Genomic DNA, 26,183 nt, shown 5'->3' on the forward strand with positions numbered 1-26,183 from the left:
AATAGTGGGCTTTCTTGGCAGAATAGGTGTGTCCTATTACGTGCATTGATGAGCTGCCGCTTTTTATCTATTTTTATATCGTTAGAATGCATAGAAAAGAGAAAGTCGTGTTTTCATGTCTCCCATAAGGATTGTGGATGAAAAAAAAGTGCAGTTTTCCTGTAAATTTGTCAGATCAAAACACAATCACTGCATCAAAATATGATATTAGCTTCTATTGCAGAAATGCACTATTTTCTGTTTCGGCACACTAAGCATGATGGGAACAGTAGTTCTTTTAGCCATAAATCAGCCATTGTTTAAGCCACAGGGTTCAAAATGTGTGAAAAACGTAGCGGCTTATAGTCCAGAAATTGTGATAGTTCTCAAGCTAGTCTCGTGTTTTCAGACCAAAATTAAGTTTTTTAATGAATTTATGGGGGTGTGTTCGTAACCACAAAACGTTGTAAACTAAGGACCCTATGTATTTTTTTGTGTAATTTGTATAACACATGTTGTAATGTCATATATTTGCTGGAGTAGACTTTATAGAGACAGAAGATTTGGAGATTTTGTTCTTATAAATATTCTAATTCCAATATTACAATTACAATACAATCTTTCAATTAAATCTCATTATTGTAAGAAAATGTTTTCAAATTACTTAAAAATGTAAATTATTATTAAAAAAAAACAACATTTGGCCTCCTCCTAGATGCCATACCCTTATTCTTTTTGTTCAAAATGGATTAAACTCAGCTAAACAGAATAGGGTTTTGCCTATTATAAAGTATTTGTTGGCATTTTCAGTAAGACTGTTCCAATCAAGGTTTTATGCTGCCGATTCCGATACCGATCATCCATGAGTGAAATTGGCCGTTACCGGGACCGATCACATGGATTAACTGTACATTTTTCAGTTTATTTATGATAAGTGCTTATTGGCCAGGGTTACCATTAGACAATTCCGAGGGCCCCTGGCAAATAGGTAATGTTCATTAAACAACAACATGCAAATAGTGTTAGGAGGACAAGACACAACAATAGACACTTGAAAAAGTTAGTACGAACATGATGGACGTAATATTGACTTCACCGTGGAAGAAAAACGAGCTCCACACTAACCTCATTGCTTGTTTGTTTTAAAAACAAAATGTCACTGTGGTAAAAAGTCACATTTGGAGTCCGAAGACGAGAAGCTAGGCGGATAATTCTAGTTAGCTGCGGCCGTGACGCAAAGGGTGTAAAAAGATAAAGGGTGTAAAGAAAGATAAGAGAAGTCGAACACCAATAGGGAGTGATCAAACACACTGGCATCGATTGACGTAGCCTGTGGAAAGCTGTCAAACTGAAACCATGGAGGTTTTACAGACTAGTGTTGATTCTCGCGGCAATACGTGCGTTCCTTGTGCAGAGTGCGTTCCTTGTCGGCTCAATGCGGGTGTTGGGAATCCTACGTGACACAGCACATATGCACATTCACGTCATGTTTGTTTGTGTTGTCATGACATAAATTGCCATGTCGCCGCTACACGGCGATCGGTTTTTGTGATCAGCTTTGAAAGGCATTTATCGGCATATGCGCATCTCGTGTTTTTTTAGAAAATTGGCCGATCCATCGGAGCATCCCTAATTTTTATCATTCTTATGAGTAATATATTCATATTATCCTAGTCGATTATTGGATTTGTTAAGATTTCTATTATGTGGGACTGATTGTCGACTACAGTAGCTACAATTTGAATAAATAAACCAAAATAGAGTGCAATCGTTTTTTGTGATCAGCTTTGAAAGGCATTTATCGGCAGATGCGCATCTCGTGTTTTTTTAGGAAATTGTCCGATCCATCGGAGCATCCCTAATTTTTATCATTCTTATGAGTAATATATTCATATTATCCCAGTCGATTATTGGATTTGTTAAGATTTCTATTATGTGGGACTGATTGTCGACTACAGTAGCTACAATTTGAATAAATAAACCAAAATAGAGTGCACTACGTGGCTACAACCAGTCGAGGTGCTGTTTACGCATTCTCAACGAGTCTGCAGCCTAAAGAATCACAGCTTGACGTCGGCAATGGGAAGAGCTCCACATGGACATCCGCTCTGGCAACTTCGATCCTTAATGCATTCTATTTGACTGAACTTTCCACATTAGTATACACTGGAACGAAAACAAGCTTAATGAAGGCAGACTATATCCTTGCGTGTAAAGCAAGGCGAGATTATCCATAACTGAATTGCACACAAGTAATATTCGTTCTCACTGCTTCTCAATATCCTAATAATAAGAAATTACTAAATATGTAATGAAGCAGTCAGCATTGTGTTCCCAAAATTCCAGGCAGAGAAAGCAATTTTCTCAACACAATTGCGTTGTCTGACAGTAGGTAATAGTCTAAGGATCAGCAATCTAGCCATCACGTCATCAGAAGCATAAGAGAATTAATTTCAAATGATTGACAGTCCTTCATATGCATACCACTAATCTCTGTAATTCTCTATCACCTCACTGGACTGCGAGCGTGAACGGGGAAATGGCTGTGGGCCGAACAATCAACCAGGACTCATTTTTCACACATGTGAAGAGCTCAGAAAGGATCAATTAGAAATTAAAACCGTATGTTGCGTTTGGTATGTATCGGCTGTACAGTCTCTTGTGACTGGAGTACACGTTGGAAATGATACCAATAATTGGTGTTTAGGAGACAGTGGAAGATTTAATGTCTGTCTGCTTAATATGCTGCACCATATTATCTGCAATGTCAGGTGGAAACCAAAAAAATAAACACGACAGAGAAAAAATATACAATGATGAACATTTGTGGCGAATGCTGTGGAAGACATTCCAGCATACATGTGATACAGATATCCTCAAAGTTTTATAATCATTAGACAAATGGTCAGTGGTTTTTCTCAATGACGTAACTCAAATTTTACAGACATGTGCTTGTCAGTCCCCTAAAGGCGTGCGCCAAATTTTGTGGCGATTCGGCGAAACGCCATAAAGTTACAGTGGTTGTTTGACTTGTGGAGACAAACTTCAGGGTTTAATGACAGCGCTACATTTTGATGTATTTACCAGAAAAATAATAGCACAGACAACACAATAGGGGTTCTTGTTTTGTTTTTTGTCATTCATTCTTTTGTGTGCAGCCATTCAGGAATAGAACAGTTAGCTTACACAAACAAATACTGTATGGTAGTTGGTAGATGTGATGAAACTCAATCTGCAGGAAATATTTTCACCCTTCATTCAGCATTCAGAGTATTGGCATTTGGATTTATGCCTTATTCACAAAAAAAAAGCCCACTTTCCCAATTAAATTTTTGTCATTAGCTTGGTCCAGATCTGCACTGAAATATAATTATTCTCCATCCTTCATCGGGCCGTGGGATCTTGAGTTCTCACTGGATTGATTCTCAGCCAAGTGTGAAGCAGCTGGGATGAGAATCCGCACCTCCAAGTCCGAGTCCATGGTTCTCGCCCGGAAAAGGGTGGAGAGGAGCCAGATGAAGTGGCTCGGGCATTAGGTCAGGATGCCTCTCTGGGTGTTCAGGGCACATCCGACCAGTATGAGGTCTCAAGGAAGTCCCAGGATGCATTGGAGAGACTATGTTGATCATCTGGCATGGGAACGCCTCGGGATCCACCTGGAGAAGCTAGACAAAGTAGCCGGGGAGAGGGAAGTCTGGTCCCTGCCTAGACTGCTGCCCCCGTGACCCAAACAAATGGCAAGGAAAACATAATTTTTGTAAAGCACAAAAGCATGTACAGTTGTACCTCTGTTTTCTAATGGACTAGTTTGTGTAATTCATTGCCAAATGAATGTGCCTTAGAGGATACTATGGTTTGATCCCCGCTTCCTCCACCCAGACACTGTTGTTGTCGACATTTCAAACGATCTGGTTTCGTTCATGCATTTCCCGTTTTCATGAGCATTTCCAACAATATTTTAACTTTGATTCATTTTAGGACAAATTTTGCTCGTTGTTGCTCACTGCAAACCTGAGCGTGTTCTTACTTGGCTCCACTCGATGAAAGTTCAGCAGCCAACTTTATCTGTAGTTTTTTGGATCTTTCTTGAAGTTTTTCTCTTTATTTTTATTTATTTATTTATTTTCCCGTTGTTGCTGACGGGAAAAGAAGTTCAAACTATTTTGGCGCTTTCCTAACATTGACACCTTCGACTTGAACTTGAACAAATGCAGGGAGTTGCTAGCAAGTCAAGCTCGCAAGCTAACTGCTAAAGTTCAAAGCGGTTGCCTAGCAACAATGCCATACACAAAGCTAAATAATACCGGCCCTGGAAATCCAGGTCCACGATCAAAAACCGGGCCAAATATGCCGTTGAATGAGAAGGATTTGATATTATATGGCATCCTGAAAGACGTAATGAAAGAAAAACTGGAAGTGCTACATCAGGAAATACGGCAACATCTCAGATTGACAGTCTCAAGGGGAGCTTCTCTGAGATCTGTGACGAGGTCAAGAACCTTAGGGAGGAAAATAGAGCACTTCACAATGGTACAACAGGACCATACCAAGGTACTACAGGATGATAATGCTGCCTTGCGTGACACTCTTATGGAACAGAAAAAAGCAAAGGAAAAAAACATTGAGAATACACCTGATGAGATGGATCAGAATGCACAAATGAACGATGTGATCCTGAAGAGGCTCCAAATTACACGCAGGTCAAATGCCAGGACAGATGAGAACAGAGAATCAGATGCAGTGGTTGTCAACAGATATCAATTTTCTGCAATCAAATGAGGTGGATGTAGGTATCGACACCATCGATACATGCACACCCTTCACCATAGTCAGTTTCACCAGCAGGAAACTCAAAACTGCACTGCTGAAACAGGCAAAGAAGCTGAAAGGTGCAAACATCTACATGAATCAGCATCTCACAAAACGCATCGCCAAGAAAGCACGCGACTTGAGGAAGCAGGGAAAGATTGAAAGGACTTGGAGCGCCAACTGCAAAATCTACATCAATCTACGCCATAGAGGACCCAAAGAGCCCAGAGTGTTTGTTGTCAAAGATATGAAGGATTTGGATAAATATTAAAGATCATATCATCATGTAGGACATGTAGACCTATCCAGACCACAAACAATTGGATTGGAGATTGATATAGATCCGGACAACAACAAAGGAAAGCACTTTTGGAAACAACTGCTTTTACTACAAGGACAGATGACAGTAACATCAAGCAATATGTGAGACAATTGAATGAACCAATCAGAGAAATTGGTATTGATGTTGAGAAAGATACGGATTCTGAGCAGGAAGGATATGAAGTGAACAACAGGAACAATAAGAGTGGAAGGAACGATCAATTTTATATCAATCGACAAACCTTAACTCTACTGTAATACGTTGTGATACATCCTGATCATTTTCTTACGTTACTTCAGATCTGGTAAATGATAAATGTTGACTACAGGAAGTGAACAAATGTATTAGCAATTGATGTGCAACGGAGAGGGGGTAGGATTAAATAAGCTCTGCTTCTTCCTACTCCTTTTTGGACATGTGGAATTTTGAATTGCGACATGAAGTATTCCAATGTAAACTGTACGCATGTTCAAAATAAATTGTACCATACCTTACCATACCATATCATACGATGGTGCTATCTTAGGCACTACATTTCTCCGAAACGAACGATTTCTACATGTGAGAAGTTGACGTTTCAAGTCAACAGCATGTTGCGCGTTATATTGTACGAGATAGTACAGTGTACGAGAACCGAGGTAAAATTTGGGCAAAAATTGTCATCAAAAAACAAATCACACGAGAACTTGGGCGTTCGAAAACCAAGGTTTGACTGTGCATGTCCACATGTGTCGATCCTCAGTTTTGGGAGGTCAGAGTTCACACTCAAAACTTATTGATTTCCTGACCACTAATATGTTAAACGATTTGACATTTAAACCCAGCAATAAACACAAGTTAACTTGGTAATAACTGCTGTGCTGCGCCTGTACGCCTCCTCACAGAGCTGAAGGTGAGCGCGAGCTCGAGGAGGACAGATGAATGCAGTGTAATGGTGCGTGGGAGTCCGATATAACCACCGCTTGTCCATCATCATCAAGCACCCTCCGTGATGCATGCAGTTTGACTCGTCCTAATCACTCAGGAGGAGCATCATTCCAACTGGACGCACTTGAGGTTATCGGATGTTGATGTAGTTATTTTTCACTTGACTTGTGCTTGTTGAATGTGACATTCACTTAATTCTGTTCTCGCTAACATTCGCACGTTTTGTTTTTCTCGGAAAAAAGCAGGAACGGCAGCTGAGGGATAAATGCATTTTTCATTAGTATAGATTCTCTACACTTCGGCGCTGGCAGAGAGCGCAACCTCTGCTTAAACATCTCCCCTCTGGCCCGCGGCGCTTCCCCACGCTTGGACGCCGGCCAAGCGAAAAAGTAATTTAAACATTACAGGAAATTTAATCTCACATTTCCAATTTTTAGCCTTAAATTTAGGCACAATGAAAATGTCACCCATGAATTATGGAATCAAGCTGAATTTCTCTTGCTAACTTTAAACGTCCTTGACAACAAGGTGGGCTCTCAGAGGCTGTGCTGCTCCCTCCCCCTGATGAGGCGCTACAGCCAATCAGAAAGACATGAAGGAGATGAGCGGAGGATCCCTTTTTTTGGGGGGGGGGGCTGTTTCCTCGGTTGACAAATGGAAGGAGAACAGGTGATCTGCAGTAGCCATTATGGGCAACATTGCTTCATCTGATTTATATTTTTCTTGTGATGATGAGAATCCTTCACTTGAACTTATTGTCTAATATGCAATGTAATTTCACATCAAACTGTTAGATCTCTTGCAAGAACATTGTCTATCTGCCGTCGTCTATCACAGTATCTAACGTTAAATCTTATATTAAGACATTATAAGTGTGATCAGAGTTATCCCAAGATCACCTGTTAAAAGGGGTGATATTTCATTCCCTAAGCGGTGCATTACGGCAAAGATAATACATCCACTTGATATGTCTCCCACCCAGACCAAATTATATTTACTGCTAAATCACATTCCTCACCGTGCCGCGTTATTAGAAAATTGCATGTTGTGCGTTTGATTTATGTCCCGGTGTATCTAGACACACACAAAAAAAAGGGAAACATCCACCCACCCACGCTTGCAGTTGAGATGAGTTCTCGCAGATTGCTGTTAGTGTCACCCTCCGAGCTAAGTGTTGTATATTAAAGAGACATCGCTGCCGATTGTCACCCAGGCGCCCCTCCACCTAGCAATGGGCCATCTTTAATTATGGCTCGACGGAGGAGAATGCATCAGAAAAGGCCTGACAGAGCAGCCAGCGTGTAGATTATTTTAATTTGTGCCCCGCCTCTAGGTGAGCAATGCGGCCGGCCTTGACCCTCCTCTGACTGCACGGATTAATGCTTGGTAATGACTGCTGAGGCTATCATTGCGGCGGGCATCATTAATTATCCTTATTGATTGTCGCTCTCAGAGATAAAGCGTTCTGCTGACTGGAAATACCCTCCACGCGCAAGGTCAATGTAGGGAGGGGAAAAAAAGTGGAATAATGGCATAGATGTTCACCACACCCACAACAGGAAATAAATATGGCCGCCATCCACTGCACGGATGTCTTAACCCAGGGGTGTCCAAACTTTTCCCGCCGAGCGCCATATACTACAAAAAGAAAGGATGCAAGGGATGATATTTTGTAAAGCGACACATGTAGGTGTGCTAAGACATGATATATATTTCAAGAAAAAAAGTTCATCTCAGCTTTCAGCATAGTGATATCGGTGAAGAAGCCTAGTATTAGTATGAACTTCGGGCTTTGCTCTTTATCTGATTGTTGCTGTTTTTTTTTTTTATTTTCAAAATATTCTTCTTAAAATAAAATATTTCTTCTTAAAAATATCTTCGGAAATTTTCTCTCACAATATTATGACTTTATTGTTATTCAGACTTTTTCCCTATCCTAATTTTCCAAAAATGACAACTTTATTTTGTTTTGCTTGCGTATTAAATTACAACTTAAAAAAAAATTAAAAATTTTCTTTACTATATCAACTCTGTGCTACTAAAATGACATTAAAGTTCCTCTTAATATTACACGTTTATTCTCGTAAAATTGTGACTTTTTTATTGTTAGAATACGACTTTTTTCTCTTACTATTTTTACTTTATTCTTGTAAAATTACGGCTGTTTATGTTTTCATTTCTGCAGTAGTTTAAAAAAAAAAGTCCTACAATTTCAACTTTTTCCTTGTACATTTTCTTCTCATAATTATGAGAATATATTTATTCTCTTTGTTCTCGTAACAATAACTAACTTTTTCCGCAAACTAATTTTGCAAAATTGACAACTTTATTCATTATTTGTTTTTCATAATATTACACTGTAAAAAAAAAAAGATTTCTTTAATATTTCAACTTTATACTACTAAAATTGTTCTTTTTCCTCATATTATTACTGCATTATTCTCTGAAAATCACAGCTTTTTTTTTTTTTTACTTTGATTGCAATGGTTTTCTTTTCATAGCTTGACTTTATTCTTGTGAAATTGCTGCTGATTTTTCCATTTTTGGTGGTGTTGTTTTTTTCTTGTTGCATTATATTTTTAGAATGTGCTGTGGGCCAATAAAAAAATAGCAGCAGGCCGCAAATGGCCCCCGGGCCGTACTTTTGTCACCCCTGTCTGACATTTTCCTGTCATAAACCATGACCCATTATACTGTATATGTTTCTTATTAGTGTTGTATAGAAAAAATAATTGTGTTCTGTTTTAATAATATATAATTAGTGATATATAATTCATATATTTATTATCAAATGTTATTTTTAAAAGTTGCCATCAAAAATAGTTTTTTTTTTTTTTTTTAAACACAGCTACACCTGTTTGCAGGTGGAATTGGGGCAAATTATTTAAAAAACAGAGGAGGAACATTGTAAATATATTTAAAATATATAGAAACTAATGCAATAGCAAAATACAGTAAAGCCTTGAAGGTTGCTAGTGCTTTAGCTTTTGTTGTTACCGTTTCATTTAATTATTGCATTGTGCTTTATTACAATATTGTATGTCCGTCATGTGTTCTGTTTACAGTGTGAGGGAATTAATTTTGGTATAATTTAAGTTGTAAGATCTGACTTACACCATGACCCGACATACAGCGCAGTCTAGGAACGGAAGATGTACGCAACCCGTGTGACCTAAATTGGATATGTGTCATAGCATTGTCCATGTGAAAAGATTAGGACACCCCACAGATGTATGTATGTTTTTTGGGTAAGCTAACTCTTGCTTGTGTTATTATTCTTTGACAAATGGTGGCGCTGTTATGAAACCCCAAAAGTTGAAATTTCTCCCACAGCTCAGTGCACTCCGCAAAAACATCCAGTGTGACTTTATGGTGTTTAACCAAATCACCACCAAGTTTGGTACAAGCCTTTAAGGGACTAACAAGCACATGTCTAATATTTGAGCAAGATTGTTTGAAAAATATGGCCATCATCTTTGCACGGGTATGGGCCGGACTTACCAATTAATTGCCCGTAGGTCATTGGCCATTTGTTAAGGATATCTGTATTACATACATGCAAGCATGTTGTCCAAAGCATTTTGTTTATTACTCCCCATAGTAGTAGTAGCTGGCCTTTTTGTGTTTACTTACCTAGTACATGTTGTTCTGTCATTTTTTGCTTGTACCGTGATTGGAGTAAGTGTTCTGTTTAGTGACCCCCCCTGTTAATTTCCCTGTGTGACAAGCTCACTGCAATTTCAGTATTTTATTCCTCGCTTGCCACAATACATGTATTAATATTGGATATGTGTCATTTGAAAACGAATGTGCTACAGTATATATTTAAAAGATACGGGCACAACATGGGATCAGGGCACTTGCAATGTCATCCAGCCTAAAAGAGAGGGAATTACATGGCGACAGGGTTAAGGCAGGCTGGTGGTGCTCAGCCATATTACGTTTCCGTGGCCGCCATAATGGAGGAGACGGCAGGAAGTCAAACCTTTTATATCTACACGACTCTGCATCACCCTGGTGATCTCTCCATTCATCCAAAGAAACAACCACCCTGGTTACCGATATCCAAGTGTCCACTACTAAGGAGTCTGCTGTGGTAATGTAATGTTGTGTCATTTTGGTGTACTTCTGTGTCTGACTGACTGAAAAAAGGAAAAGGGTGACGCCGCAGACGGGAAGTGATTGTGACAGAAATGTATTCTCTTTTTAAACGCTGGCTGGAGAGAGGCTGGCGTAGTATAAACCCCTTGTCTGCTCTCCTCTCTGTGATTGGCACGTCTTCATATGTGGCACCCGGTTCTTCCAAAAACTCTCTTCTTTTATTTTACAAACAGGCAGTGTCAAACGACAAATGGAAGAACAAATATGTGCACACAAAAGGGACTGGGAAGAGGATGCGGAATTTAAATGACCCTACAAAAGAAGACAATGACTAAATGGAGAATGCATTTAAATTGTTTGGAGGGTGCAGAGAACCCAAAAATGCATTTCATCGTAGGTTCAAACAGACAGAGGCAGACAAAGGTGAAAGAGTCGGCCTACTTTAGTTAGTTGCTCTTTGAAGTGTATCAGAAGGAGTCGTCCAAGGTCTGGAAATTCATTACTGGACAGCAGCTTTGAAAGCGGTCTGTTTCGTGTGTGTGTGTGTGTGTGTGTGTGTGTGTGTGTGTGTGTATCTGTGTGTGTAGCCTATTGTATTCAGAGCGGAATTGCTAAGCAGTTGCCTGAGGCCATGAGAAAGGCAGCAATGGCCAGGTATGGCTAGCCATTACTGCAGGGCATCAGAGTCTATCAGACTCTCCTGAGAGAAAGATCATACGGAGTATACACAGCCATATAGGTGTGTGTGTGTGTGTGTGTGTGCTTGGCATCCGTTGCTGCAACAAAGACACCTTAGAAATATACGTATGCCATGTTGAAATGAGTCTACCTGCTGTGTGTGCATACGAAACACAAGGAAAAACCAAGACCGAGTCCAACTGTTTTGTTGTACACCGGGCAGCAAATCAATACACAACCACAAGACTGACAGGCCACAAGCCCAATTCAACGCTTAAATACGCTACTGCGCCATGTGCTCTCTTTCTTGTCTAATCTTTCCCCAATTTGATCAAACATTAGATTTCAGATGGATGTTTTCATCAAGAGTAAAGATCCTAAGGGCACGTGGACACGCTCTTCTGCAGGAGCACCAAAACAACAGCAAAGAGAGTCCCAGGATGCATCAATCAAGTAAGACCAGCCTTGGAATAGAAAAAGCCACTGTCCTCCTTGATAGCGATGATTGAAAGTAGAAAATGTGCTGCATTCCACAATAATTCTTTCAGCCACCATCATGACTGTTAGTTCCTCATATTTTTGCACAATTTAAAAATATAAAATGCTTCACGTGAGATGTAGAGTGCTTTGGCAGCACGGTAAGCGACACACACCTGCATGCAAAACAATTGCAGCAAGGAGCATGATGCCCATCTATCTTTCTGACGTCTCCTAACCCAATCCCACTGGGGCTAACTGAATTCAATCCTCAACATTAGATAAGCACACAGCCCTCCCCTCTACATGTGTGTAAGTGACTTGGAACATATGACACACACACGCAAACGGTCAAACCTCGCTTATCTTTTTTTTATTATTATTATTTTTAAAACACATTGGTTTTTGAATTCTGTCTTTTTTGTCTGACTAGAAAATTTGCGCCAAAATTTTGCCTTGTTTATTGAACAATATTGCACATCTCGACAAACTAGTCGGTTTGCCCTGTACTGTGTCATTCCACGGAATCGAGTCCCCAAACAAAGAATCCAACACATATGGTGACACCGTCTTGCCGTGTTACAAAGTCCAACCGTGTTCATAACATGTCTTTGTAACAAAACATGCTTGTTAGCCTGCTCTCAACTCCCAGGCACTATTGAATTCAAGAAAGAAGTCATAGCAAAACACGAAGGTGGTGTCTTTGTGGCTCTCCCTTCTCCTCCTCTCTCACCGCTCATCACTTGATAAATGTTCAATTATCCATTACATTTAGTATTTATATTTATTTTTTAGTTTTCTGCATGTAATTATTAATTACATGCATGTAATTATTAATTACATGTAATTACTCTTTTCAAAAAGGATTTTGTGTTGATATTTTTGGGTGTCAGGAGCGGATTAATTTGATTTACATTATTTCCAATTGGAAACATTGCTTTGGTTTTCGTACATTTCGACCTTTTGGGATGAATGAAAAACAAAAACCAAGGTACCAGTGTACAGTATATGGAAGCCATAGATTGTTCCCACAGTCAAGTGTTAGTGGGCAGGTCACACAGCAAAAGTGCTAGGTAGAAATCAAAGAAGGAAAAAAGACGGACCCTGTCTGAGAAAGGAGGGAAATGGTATGACGTTGCTCTCCTCTTCCAACTCCTTCGCCTTCTCTGTTTGCCCCCTGCCTTGCAGCCGCCTTCCCTATGACACCTGTGGTTCTCCCCTCTTAGCTGTCTGCTGATTGCTCGGGCTTCTTGGTGCCCATCGCGCTGTGTTTCCATCAAACGCAGCATTTATCTTATCATTGCCTTGACAACTGCCTATTAGTCCAAAAAGAGTCTACAGGCTCAGTGTTCCCATGGCGATGACATGGTGACATTGCCAGACAGCTGTGAGCCCGCCTGCCGAGATAGCGGACACTCTTTGTCTCACTTTTATGGGCCTTCTTTGGCAGCAGCCGGTCCCCCCGCCTGGAGCTCCCCCCGCCTGTCCGTGAGTGTGCGTGCAACCACGGTCTCACACCGTCACACACCTCTGAAGTGGCACATTTCAGAATTCAAACCCACATTTCCAAGAAAATACACCTCAATGCTGTAATGCGTGTCGCACAAGCCTCCCTATGCACAGTGAGCGTCTAAAAGATAATAATTTTCTTTAGATTTTTTTGTGGGTGCAGGCTAAAAGTCAGGATCAAACTGTGTACATGTTTAAAAAATATAAAAAAGTTGTATTTATGACCGTCATGTGAGAATAAAATTGTGTTTTTAAAAAAGATTTCATAGGTTAATCTTTTTCTACACTTGTATGACAGTTAAGAATATTAAAATTAAAAGTAACATTGCCTGTGGACTTTTAAAAGTCTTCTGCACTTCAGATACTGTATATGTTAGACATGCATTATCTTTTATTATTGTTTTATTATATTCTATATATTTTTCTTTACTCTAAAGTAGGGATTCTCAAACTGGGGTCCCTGTAGGTTGGGGCTCTGCATTAACAGATTAAGTTATGGCGTATTGTTAAAAACTCCATAACTGTAGCAGGAAATAGTACCTGCTAAGCCAATAAAATAAACATTGGAAGCTAATAACTCTCACTAGTTTAGTAAAATGTGTACTTTTTTTTTTTTTTTTACCTGTATATGCATGTGACATGTCACATGACCAAAATAAAAATACAACCGCTACTCGTACTACATTAGTGGTAATCACAAAAAAATGTTGAAGTGTAATGGCCAACGGTACTTTTACTGTGTGTCTAGTGCAGAGTCGTCCAAGCTTTTCCCACAGAGAACCACATACTGAAAATGAAAAGAACTTGGAATATTTTATATATTTAACAATTTTGTAAAAAGGCTAAAAAAAAATCATTTATTATTTTAAATTTATTATTATTTTTATATTAGTATTAATAAATATGTATTTATATTTTGAAAATGTAATTATTCTAGTATTAATATTAATATTATTTAAAATGTGTTTAATTTATATATTTAAATATATTTATAGACAAAGCTTTGTGTTATTGTTAGTTAATTAATTGCAACATTTAGCTTTTTTTTAGCTATATTTTTCCCCATTTTCCTGTGGGTTTTTAAAAATTATTATTTAATGTTATTCCTACAGCGTGCCACAGTCCAATAAAAACTCAAGCTGTGGGCCCCAAATGGCCCCTGAGCCGCACCTTGGACACCCCTGATCTAGTGTATATTTATGTTAAATACAGAAAAATCTGTTGCATATAACAGGCCAAAGACTTTGTGGTGCACACCCCTCTTTTTCTTGCTTGAAGGTGTGTTATTGAAGGCGGTAAACATACAGCCTGGGTGACCTGGCCTGCTGCTGTTTGTGCTCCCTCATTTATTGTCTCCCTTGTGAGGCTGTAATGCAGAAATTATTAAAATCACTATCTTGTAATCAGATGTTTGACTTTGTAAGTACAGAGGGGATGAACACACACACACACACGCGCGCGCACATACACACACCAACACGATTATTTTGGCGCTTATCAGCGTGTTATCCTGCGCCTGGTGATTCACTACATTAGCTGCCTCATCCAGAACCAGCAGGAGAGAATGAGGGGTCTCTGAGGGCAACTCATAGGGGCCCGGCTCTAATAATAGAGCGTAAATCTCAGTCATTACTGCTCTGACAGGACACTGTGTCATCATTGGCGCACAACTGCAGTCAAGTGGTGAGGCTTTGGGTTAACTTGTACTGTTTATTGAGGGCAGCTCAGTAGTTTTCTAAGAGTGCAGTAACAAGCATGGCACAAATACAGTATTATGATTGGATGCTGAACTTTAACTTGCTGCTCATCCAACTTAACGAGTACCATGAGAGATAAAAGATATGTTAGGGTTATCATCACAAATGGTGCTGTTGCAAGCACGTGAAACAGAATCTTTGGAAGAGGGACCAGTGGGACTGACCTTGTATATCCGCCTAAGCAGGAAATCCTCATTGCTTTCAATGATGGTCGCCGTAATCACATTTGGGCATCCATTGATTTTAATTTCATAGTAAATGGCAGGTAACAAACCGCTGGGCCACTGAGCAGAGCAGCCTGTGATAAACAGCTAAAGAAGTTCATCCACTCCACTGAACTACAGCTTGGCAGCAGAAAAATCAACACTAATCTGATGAGAGGCGGCAAAACAAATTCTGCTGTTGTGCTTTCAATGTGCAATTCCAGGGAGGAGAGCGAGACAACAGGGGTGAGCGGAGAGGAAAGAGGGGCTGTATGAACGAGGATAAAGGGAGGAAAAGTGTAGAGTGAATTTATTTTTTTTTAAAGCAAAGAGATGAAGAGGAGCTGCCTCTCATATCAGATGATGTTTATGTTTAATTGACTAATGAACAGCAGGGGAATTAAAGCAGATTTACAAGTTGCTACAAACCACATATTCATTACTGGTTTGCCAAAACGGGCCATCTTTTTATTTTATTACATTTATTTCTCCAATTACCAATATACGTCATGGATTTGGAAGGTAACATTTGAATTGCCAAAAATTCCAGTACATACATATACCACTTGAAACATTCATCAACTTGATATTAAGTCATCAGGCATCTATACAGACATCTATTATTCTTATGTTACAGGAGATACAAACACATTCACGATTCCGATTTTGTCTCTGAAAACAGGCGTTTTTTTCTACGCAAAACACACATCTCATTCATCCTAAGTTGGTAATTTATGAATATATAATACAGGTAAAAAGTACAGCATACATGTACCAGCCAACCACTGTTATGTGTTTATGTCCTGTTGTTTTTGTTTTTGTATGTTTTTTCAGAGACTTCCAGTTCCGGTTTCCATGGTAACACACAGCTGACAGGAATGTTTTGAGACAAAAATACGTTGTGTTATGAACACATACACTGTACATTGTACAGGAAAATGTTTGCAAACAGAGGCAACATTTTGATATACATTTTTGACAAAAAGGAAAAAATACTCAAACCAGGACGTACACTAACCAAGGTTCCACCGTAGACATTAGACAGGGCTTTCCTGTAATCTAAAATAAAAATACCCTAGATAGGTTTTATGTTCTTCTTGCACTACACCATACATGCTCCAATTAACACCTCTATACAATTAACTACCGAGTATCCTATAGTAGCCAAGTGTGTGGTCTGCAAACGCAAATTACTGCTGGGTTCTCCAATTAATGCGTGGTCAAAAAAAAACATTGGCATTAACAGCTGCGGCTGTAGGAAGCCTCCTGATTTCATTAACTCCACACGATGGCAGTAGGTGCACAGAAAACATCCAGCAGCATTATCTACTTTAAAATGCTGGTTGCGTTACTCAGCTCTTGGGGTGAATTACGTTTTGCCAAATTGTTACTTCTTGGTGCTTCCTACCACTATTACAGCATTGGTTCTGTTACTGCTGTGTTGTGCAATATACTCGTCCATAAATGACCACGTGGTCATAAAGAGCTACGTTTTCCTTTCCACTTTCTCAAGCACTTCAAATCCTGTTCACGTTCTAAAAAAGAAATTGTTACATTAACACCCCCTCCTTTTTGCAGTTTGGTTAAATAAACTCCGGTTTTGGTTGCATTTCTGTGTAATGTTTGCTATTCTGTGGCTCGTGAAATCATGGCCACGAGTCATAAGAGTGGGAATTTGAGAAAGAGAGGACCTCTGATTGACTCTCTTTGTTTACCCTTGTATTTCTTCCCATTTCCCCCCTGTTTTCCTTTCACTAGTCTACCTCCCAGAGTATGTCTCTCTCCTTCTCAGAGAAAATGCCAGATCAACAGAAACGTCACATCCAGGATAAGCGCTTACTTTCTATCTTATAATTGAAGTGCCTTCCTACCTTAGTGTCTGACAGCTCCTTTTGACAAGTGATGCGTTTTTTGAAAGTGAATCAGCTTTCTTTGGCTCTGAGTGCTATAGACAGCAGAGATCAGTGAGGTCAAAGTGAATGCTGGTCTCGACGCTGACTTACTGCTGCCTCTTGCCATCACAGGGCTTGTCATTCATTTTGTATCATTAATCTAGGTATCTTCTTCAAGTTGATGTGTTCTTTGTGTGTTTGGCTTGACTACTGCTCAACCACAATGCTAGAACAGAGCTTGTCCTCTCCAAAGAAATGAAGCAATAACCTTTTGTCATAATGTTTAAAGCCACAGTGATGGCTGTATATACAGTGTGTTTACAATGCATTGGATTAGGTATGCTGAGAAATGAGCTGTGGTGATGAGCCAGCAGAGCAGGGCCAGTTTCTTGGAACTCTATGTGGTTGCTTAGAGGCACAACCACTAGGGGGAGTGGCATATGATCAGAAAGAGTCAATTGAAATATGCACTGTTTATATTTTCAATATGTAGTGGCGTTTGGACAGTTCATTCTGATTAGCAACATATAAAATCAAACCCTAAGTAATATTAAAAAACAAAATGGGGCCTAAAAGACAATGTAGCAGTGGTACCAAAGGGAAGAGAAAGAGAAAATTGGAGATGGAAAAGAGCGAGCCAGATTTAGTTTTTTCCAACATAAATATTGCAATGTTTTATATTTAGATTAGTTGAAAGGCACTTTTTCACGTTCATAGTTAGATTAGTGCTGTATTTTGTCAGGGTATGTGGATTATTCTTCATTTAATCATATTTATAATATGAATATGTATTTATTGGTTCAGTTGCTATAATAGACCTTGTTCAAATAATGAGATTTTACATTGATCAATTTCTTATCTTTATTATGCAGCATATATGTGTGTTTATTTAGTAGTAGCAGTATGTGACATTTGGTAGACCACAAACAAAATCATGTTTTGGGCCACAAAAGCCTGGAGCCGGTCCTGCAACAGAACATTAAAGTATACTTATAGTAATAGTATTAACGTAGTGCATTGGATGTAGTGCAATGACCTAAATGATTGGTGTTCATAAGGGTTTTCAAAAGTATGAGGTGGACCTCACTCTGGGATATGCCAGAAGGCTTCAGCAGCTAAAGAAAAATAATGAAATACCTCTTTTTCAAATCGTTTAAGGCAACTTATGTTATGTCCCTTGACAGTTTGTACAGAGCAGAAATTTCATAAAATATCTTCCAGAGTATACATTTTTCAGAAACCATATGCAGTCGTCCCTCGCTATATTGCGGTTCGAATATTTTTCCCTCACCATATCGCAGTTTAAAAAAAAATTATTAATAAATGATCGCTGTTTTGTGGTTGACTATCTCCTGTTATTAGTAAAAAAATATTGAAAGATAAGTTATATGTAGTATTGTGGTCACTAGGCATCAGTAATGTTATGAGACATAACGTTAGATTACATTACCTTTCACACTGAATGGAGACTGGCTACTGAGCCAACAGAGCCGGGCCGACATGCCATGGTTGAGATCGAGTGAAAAAAAGTTCTCCTCTCCTCCAGTTTGGAAGTGATACGTTTTTGGCTTCTTTGTCCTTCCCCACTTTGTTTGAAATACTTTCTTAAGTTCAGAATAAACTTCCATGCAGTGATCCCATTGCCTGTGCAATGTGATGTAAACAAAGAATAATAGGATTGTAAAAGTGACTATTAAGGTGTTATTTCAAGTCTACAGGGTTCTAATAATGTTAAAACCTGTATCTACAAAGTCATAAACTTTGTGTGCTCTAACTACCAAAATATTTAATTTATAAATTTTTAATCCTTTGCGGAAATTCACGTACTGCAGTCAGGCTTGGAACCAATTAACCGCGATAAACGAGGGGCGACTGTATACCGTAAATTCCAGACTATTGAGCGCACCTGAATATAAACCGCACCCACCAAATATAAAGATCATTTTTTTGTACATATATAGGTTACACTCGTTTGTAAGCCGCAGGTGTCCACGTTGTAATATGGGATGTTTACATAGAAAGAAAGCTTGCAATCCTCCCTGCACTTGGTGTTCCCAGCGTCATTCGTGAGCTCCGGTGAGACGTGAGATGATTTTTTTCATCGTAGTTGAACTGCTGCTGCTCCAAGTAGAAGCTCTAGTAATTCTACACTTGATTAAACTTTATTAGGATTTGTCAGATCACGCTGTTCGTGAATGCATCTCACTCACTGTGACCTTCATTGATGGACAATGAGGAAGTGTTATGTTGCTGTTGTAGAGCGCTACGGCAAAATGTGTGTCCGGTTTTGGAACTGAGCTCTGCTGTTGGCGTGTTAAGGTCGGCAATAAAGTTTAAAAAGACCGTCAGAGTCAAGTTACTACGCTTATAAGACGTTGCTTACACAATATCACCTTGTTACAGTCTGCATTCATTCAACTCCGAAATACCGGTACACTGGTAGCCACTTAGTTTTTCGATCTGGTCACAATGGTTTACGTCTGCAATACGATACTGAATTTTGGTACGCATCCCTAGTCGGCATCTGAATAAGACAACAAATATTTGTTATTTATATTGCTGTTATAATCCTTTAGTACCATGCTGCACCAGTGGTTGGCAGAGATGTGTGTGGTTGCATTAATGTCTCAGGCTGCAGTTGTGTTGCTGTATGTATTTTGGTTTTCCTTAATCGTACCCTGCAAACTTACTCTACACACGGTCCCATTGTGCAGCATCAATGCATCACTAACCGGACAACAACCCTCCAATTACTTCTTTGACAAGCACACAACAACCAGTCCTCATCACTGAAACCCACACGCATCTAAATGGAATGAAAATACAAATCAAGTCTTGGAAATGTTCCTAAATTTGACTCCCTGTGCCTCTCTCTTTGGCGCCTTCCCACTTTCCCTCTCTAACTCTGCGTACATGTGTGTGTGTGTGTGTGTGTGTGTGTGCGATATTATGAAGAACAGATTTCCCAAACAGGAAATGAAAGGGCTTGTTAGCAGAGGAACAGCAAGGCAGGGGAAGACGGAGATCAGAGAGCCAGTGTTGAGGCTGACAACGGCCCCAGTCTGCATGAACCATCACAACCCAGCCAGACAGCAAGCCTGCATAAATCCACAAGAAGGTCACATTTCTGCTTGCCTTCATTAGTGTTTACTGGCTTTAACAACATGGGTCAGAGCAGAGATTGTTGGATGCCAAACCAATTTAGGTGCTTTTGGTGAGACATTGCAAAGCCAGCTGTGGTGAGGCTAAAAAGATGCTGGCACTGAGGGGCGAGGTGTTACCACATTTAAATGAAGATGAAAATGGAGCGTGCGGGGCCGGGTTGTACAAACACTCAAATCAAGATATGAGATTTTTTTTTTTTAAGTCAGCTTGGTCTTTCGGCTCATGTTTTCAGCAGTCAGTTGGGATAAAATGATGGGCTTGAGTCACGGCAGTCAGCATACAGTAACAACTGGGAAATACCCCAAATTGGAAAATCCCTGCAACTTCCCCTTCTGCTTTATCGCCTGTGTAAAGAGTTGACACTGAAATATGGTTTGTCAGTGTATTTTCTTTGGGTAGTGGACCATAGCCCTGCTTAAATCAACTAAGATATATTGGATTTTGATCAAATGCTGGAAAAGTGGTACAGGCATTCTGTGCTTATTTTAACTATAAGGCTGGATACACAAATCCGATGTGGCGTTGTAATGACACACACACGCACACACGTCTGCACATTCCCCTCTACTCAGTGAATAGTTACTGGGCTGATGCTCAGAGAGCTGTTGCCTTGTCCAAGGTCAAACACCCACTGTTCTGTTCCACTCAGCTGTGTAACCATAACAGCTTAATGACATGCTATTAGACGGCTATCACACTTAAAGCATCATGTTCACGCCGCAACCACTGCCTGAGTCCCACACGCACAGTTAGATATACCAGCTTTAGGCCCTAATCCTGCTAATTTGACTTTGGAACTCGGAGCGTAAATGGAGGCAGGCACTGCAGGAAGTATTGCCGTTCACTTAAATATGTCTGGTTATTTCATTGTGGTGTGCATGTAGATTCTAGTATTTCTTCCATGAAATAGTATTAATGTATTCCCAACAGTCTTATCTTAATTGTGTTCAGTGTCTCTTGGCTGCACTGCTTCTTGTAGATTATGTGTATGTTACATTTTTTTTGTCCATTCAGATTTCAGCTTCTGTGTGTTGCCAAGTCAATGTGATCTGCACTAATCAGGAGTGCTGCACGTGTCACTTAAACACTATTAGCAATGGAGCTGTTTCTTTAGCCAAATCTGATTTGCCTCACAGCGCCAGCTAGCAGGCATACACACGGCAGCATTTTTTTTCGTGCTGTGATTGATTGATGTTTGAAACACTCAGAGTTATGCAGTGCACTTCAACGCCTCACCACATGAACAGCGACACAAAGAAAGGAGACAGACACGGAGTTCATCATTCAGTCATCATTCTGTGTGCGTTATATGAACATAAGTGAGTATAAATACATATTTATATGTCAGTCTGGGAAAGGGTTTGTTTGACTTCCCTTTGAAATCTTCCAGACCAGTGCTTACAAGTGAGTGGTGTTTGCTATTTTATTTATTTATGTTTTTGTCATGTTATAAGATGCATATTGATTTTAAACTGCTCCATATGATGTTGTAGTGTAGAGGTTTTAAGTTGTTTAGAGGTGATGTATTAGAAGAGAAAGGGTTAAGGGTATATTGGGTTTGTTGCTTTAGTAAGAATGGTATTCATCCCCAAGTCTGTAATTCCGCATATTGTTATGTTGTGTTTTGGTATATTATTGATGGTTTGTGTAATTGTGACATGATAGTGGTGGTATGAAAAGGTGGATTGGGTCGCTTAAGTCCCCACTGAAGGTACCAAATGCACCGCCCGCCACTGGCCAAGATATGCTAAGCATGTAATACGTTTAAAGGGGACCTATTACTGTTTTCCGGCCTATAAATGTTACAATGTTGTATTCTTGTGTTAAGGGATGCCAATGCATCAGATAATGAGGTTTGCGCATTTGGAAGTGAGCCCAGATAGCAGTTTTGGATGGCTCTGCACGCTGTGTTTTACAGAGTTTTTTTTTTTTTTTTAAACCGAGTTCCATTGACGTCAGTGCAACCCGGACTTCCTTATATGGAAAACGCTGTAGGCCTGCCCTCCCCCACTCTGCTTCGTTCTGCTCTGTTCACCGCACGTATGGCTCCCAGGAAATGTTTCTTGGGGTGTTTCTAAAGAGGCAAGCATCAGGCCGAAATGGTTGGAGTAGCTGATTCCCGGCCAGCAAGAAGAAAATATGCTCATCTGTCAACAGCATTTCACACGGGAGTGTTTTGTGAACATGGGCCAATACAAAGTTGGACTATCTGCCAAACTGTTGCTGAAGTCCGACGGCTTTCCAACGTTACTTGGTCGTGTTGAAGTCAGAAGAGCATATTTTATAAGTGTCCTAACTTGTGTTTATTTGGTGTAAGTAATCTGGCAAAATCGGTTGTCTGTGTAGCATTATAGAGTGTGCATACAGCGAGCGGAAAGAGTGTGACCAATCACAGAGGAGTGGGCTCGGCGGGAGGCGTACCTGGAGGAGGGCTTGGGGGGGGGGGGAGTAAATCACACAGACCGTTTGGGCAGGATGCAGGAAACCCAAGGATTATTGTGTGTGGCTGCTCTATAGGAGTCCAAAACTCACTACGAGGCCCGAAAATTTGTACAATAGGTCCCCTAGAAATGCAAGTACAGTCGTCTTTCGTTTATAGCGGTTAATTGGTTCCAGACCCGATAAATACATTTCCACAATATAGGATTCAATGTTAATAAATGGAATATTTTTGTAGTTAGAGCATAGAAAACCTGTTTATGACTTTCTAAATACGGTTTTGAACATTATTAGAGCCCGGTAGAAAATAACATGCCTATAGTCATCTTGACACTCCTAATTTTTATTGTTTACAACACATTGCGCAAGTCTTATACTGCAGAGACTCGAGATGGCCGCTAGCTAGCAAGTTATCCAATTAGCCTGAAATTTACCATTTCCACACAGAATGGGAGGAGCCATGGCTGACTTCTTGACTTCATGCAGTGTTAAGATAACATAATGTAAGGTAATGCCTGTGTCATTACTGCCACCTAGTGACCAGAATTCTACATATCACTTGGACTTCAATATGTTTTGACTATTAATAGCCCATAGTCTACCACGAAACAGCGATCATTAATGAATTAATTTCTTAAAAACAATATAGCGAGGGAGTGATTATCGAACAGCGATATTGGGAAAGACGACCGTACTCTACATATCAGCCCTATTTGCACAAGTTATCAGTGTTAATATGAGATATTTTAACATTCATTCAATATTTAAATTTTTTCTCGTAATGTAAAAATGTGTATTTTTTTATTTTCAGTCCCGCCCTATTTTCTCTTCATAATGTTCTGACATCCTGACAATGTTCTATGATTTATTTTTTGAATATGTGGCCCCCTCAGGCCTGACTTAGGACATTTCTGCATTAGAAGATTATCACTTCAAACCTACGGCGTCAGTAATGTTATATCTAGTGCACTGTAAGTTTAGGCCCAATATATAAAATACAGTAATAAAGCAGTGGTTTATTTGGATGCAGTTAAGCTGACCCCCACTTTTGGCCCACAAAAGCAAACCAATGCAAACCCCCTGAAGCTGACCTAGTCACTTGTGATTTATTTCATATTTCCATTTGATTGGGGACTGTTGTGGGGCAATCAGACTTTTGACAGTGTGCACTGCGCTGTGCTGTGGCTGAGCTGTTTACATAGCTCCGCTGGAGACATGTTGACATTGAGGAGGGCTGAGATGAATGGCGGTGCCGCTCTCAAGGTCTGGACAGTATTTAGATCTTATTGCCCGTTGTTGGGGATGACAAGTCAACACCGGGAAATAAAATGGGTTGGGGGGAGGAGAAAAAAAAAGGGGGTGGGTATAAAAAAAAAAAGGAAATTGGATTTAAGTGGAACAAAAATGTAATCTTTACAGCCACAAGGGCAGAGCGTTTTGGTTCATTTTGTTGTTAGATTTCTCCCCAGTCGGTCCTATAAAAACTAGGGATGGGCATGATAATCACTTAACTGATTGTGTTATTGTTGTGGAATGACTGGTAATGCTAATGTTTATTGTTTATGTTGAACATACTTGACAAAGTGACATGAAATAACATTGTACGTTTACACTTGCACATTTCAACATGTCTGAAAATGATTATTTACTGTATTCCTACCCTTTCTCCATGTCTCAACAATTACTGAATAAATGCATTCATTCAGGATATTACCTGAAGTTATCGCCAAGAGAAATTCAGACTTATGATCAACTCTATGGTTCTCAGCATTGTTCTACCTCCATATACCTTATGCCAGGGGTCAGCAAGAGCTGCTTTTAGAAAATGAAAATGGCCACGAGCTACTCATTATTGTAGAAATGATTTTCATACCTTATTCCAACCCAAACAAATGAAATATGCTTGTTTTACCAAAACACTGACAAAATGCTGGTATCCACAACTCACATTTTATGTTTCTGAATATATTTCTTTCTACTGTTCTTACATTATTAACTGAAAACCTGAATGAAAAGCAGGCCTGCGGGCACCTCATGTGGTCGTGGGGGGCTACCTGGTGCCCGCGGGCACTGTGTTGGTGACCCCTTCCTTATGCCATCGTTTTCAAATAATATGCAAAAAATAACAATTGCAGACCTCCCAATAGGGATGTCACAATACATTTTTTCACTTCCGATACGATTCCGATAATAAAGCTTTGAATATTGACCTACACCAATATTGATCTGATATTAGTATACTGTATATCATCAATACATTTATTACTTGTTTAGTAGCGTGGAATGTTAGAAAAGGCTCGATCAAGTGATATTACTCAAACAGACAATACTTATATATAATGTAGCGAGGCCCGAAGTGCTCAATGAAGCCTTTAAACCTGGCATTACTCACCACCGACAAGGGCTCGCGCTTTTCTTTTACAGCCAATGACTTTTGTGGGAGTTTCTCACGCTTTGCATATGTTTCGAATAGCGGTGGATGTTTCAGGAAGCTGTAGTGTTGCGAAAATCCTTCTCGAAATGCACGATGAGATTGGTCGTATTCAACTTCCGCAGTCTGTGGCACCACGGGATACTTGTGCATGACAAGTTCTGCACTCAGCTGAAACGTCTTTTTCAGACTGCCTCTCAACTGACATCACTCCTACTCCTGCTAAACACGCCAGCATGTGATGATGTTGTGATCAAGAGGGTTCTGCATGCTGAATAGAAGTGCTGCTGCTGGATAAAAAGGGTGACGTGGATTCTGGAATGGACTGGTTGTATCAGCGTGCCAATATTGGAGATTTTAGATGTAGGCCGATGTAATTCAATATTGTTTTTTGCTGATATCGTCCCAACAACCGTGAATAAATTTTATGAGAATGAGTAGTTTATTGCGTAAAAAGGCTAAAAAGAACATGAATAATATTTGAAGAGAAAGATTTTTGTATTATAACTTATTAATATTATCAACATTTGAATTGTTTTCATTGCGTTATGCCTTAACCTCTCTTTTCCCCAATTTTGCATATTTTTGTTTATTTTATTTCATCAATGCGTCGCGGGCCAGCAAAAATCAGCCACGGCCTGCCCATGGCCCTTGGACCGCACATAGGACACCCCTGCTTTTATAGCACTTTGTCAGGGTTGGACGCATGAGCCAGCCGAACCGAGCTGACATGCCATGGCTGTAGCAGACATATCCTGGCTGAGATCAAGTGGGGAAAAAAAGGCTCTCCTCTCATTCCGTGTGGAAGTGGTTAGTTTGGCTTCTTACTTTGTCTTTCTTCACCACTTCATTTGAAACAATTTCTTAAGTTTAGAAGAAATAAATTTGAAGCTAACTGGTTTGCTCGCTAGCTTGTTAGCATGCTAGCCTTCTATCCAGCGGCCGTCTCATGTACCTGTAACATAAGAGTTGTGCACTGCGGTGTAAACAAGCAACAAATAATAGGAGTGTAAAGGTGACTACAGGCATGTTATTTCATGTCTCCAGGGCTCTATTAATGTTAAAACCCGTATTTAAAAAGTCATAAAAAGGTTTTCTATGCTTTTACTATGAAAATATTCCATTTATTAACATTGAATCCTATATTGCGGTCGGGTCTGGAACCAATTAACCGCTATAAACAAGGGACGACTGTAATAGGATTTACATTATTTGTTATGGAAAAATTTGATTTGGATAGAGTACGTTTCGGTTAGCATTCGACCATCTGGAACGGATTAATGCCGTTATCCAAAGGTTCGACTGTACTTGAAAGCAGCGATGTGTACAAGCGTATTCAAGGGTCAAAATGAGTGCCGTGTAGGAAAAATGTGGATGTTTGCACGTCTGCAATCGATTGAATGATTAATTGTCAATAATAACCGCTATTTCACAATGCATTTTTACAGTACCTGCAGGAAGAAGGATGAAAGACAGGTCAAGTGAGTCAAACCA

At 39.7% G+C, this 26,183-nt stretch overlaps 1 long non-coding RNA gene across 1 annotated transcript in view; it reads left to right on the forward strand.

Annotated features, from left to right (window-relative positions):
* The window catches only part of LOC129190748 (uncharacterized), a 52,610-nt gene extending 31,869 nt beyond the window's left edge, over positions 1-20,741 (forward strand). Inside the window, exons 3-4 of the long non-coding RNA XR_008573051.1 lie at positions 11,159-11,269; positions 19,610-20,741. This is a non-coding gene — a long non-coding RNA (uncharacterized LOC129190748). The remainder of the gene's footprint in view (positions 1-11,158; positions 11,270-19,609) is intronic.
* Positions 20,742-26,183: the final 5,442 nt, after the last annotated feature.

Source organism: Dunckerocampus dactyliophorus, chromosome 12 (assembly GCF_027744805.1).
Source record: "Dunckerocampus dactyliophorus isolate RoL2022-P2 chromosome 12, RoL_Ddac_1.1, whole genome shotgun sequence".
Lineage (NCBI taxonomy): Eukaryota > Metazoa > Chordata > Actinopteri > Syngnathiformes > Syngnathidae > Dunckerocampus > Dunckerocampus dactyliophorus.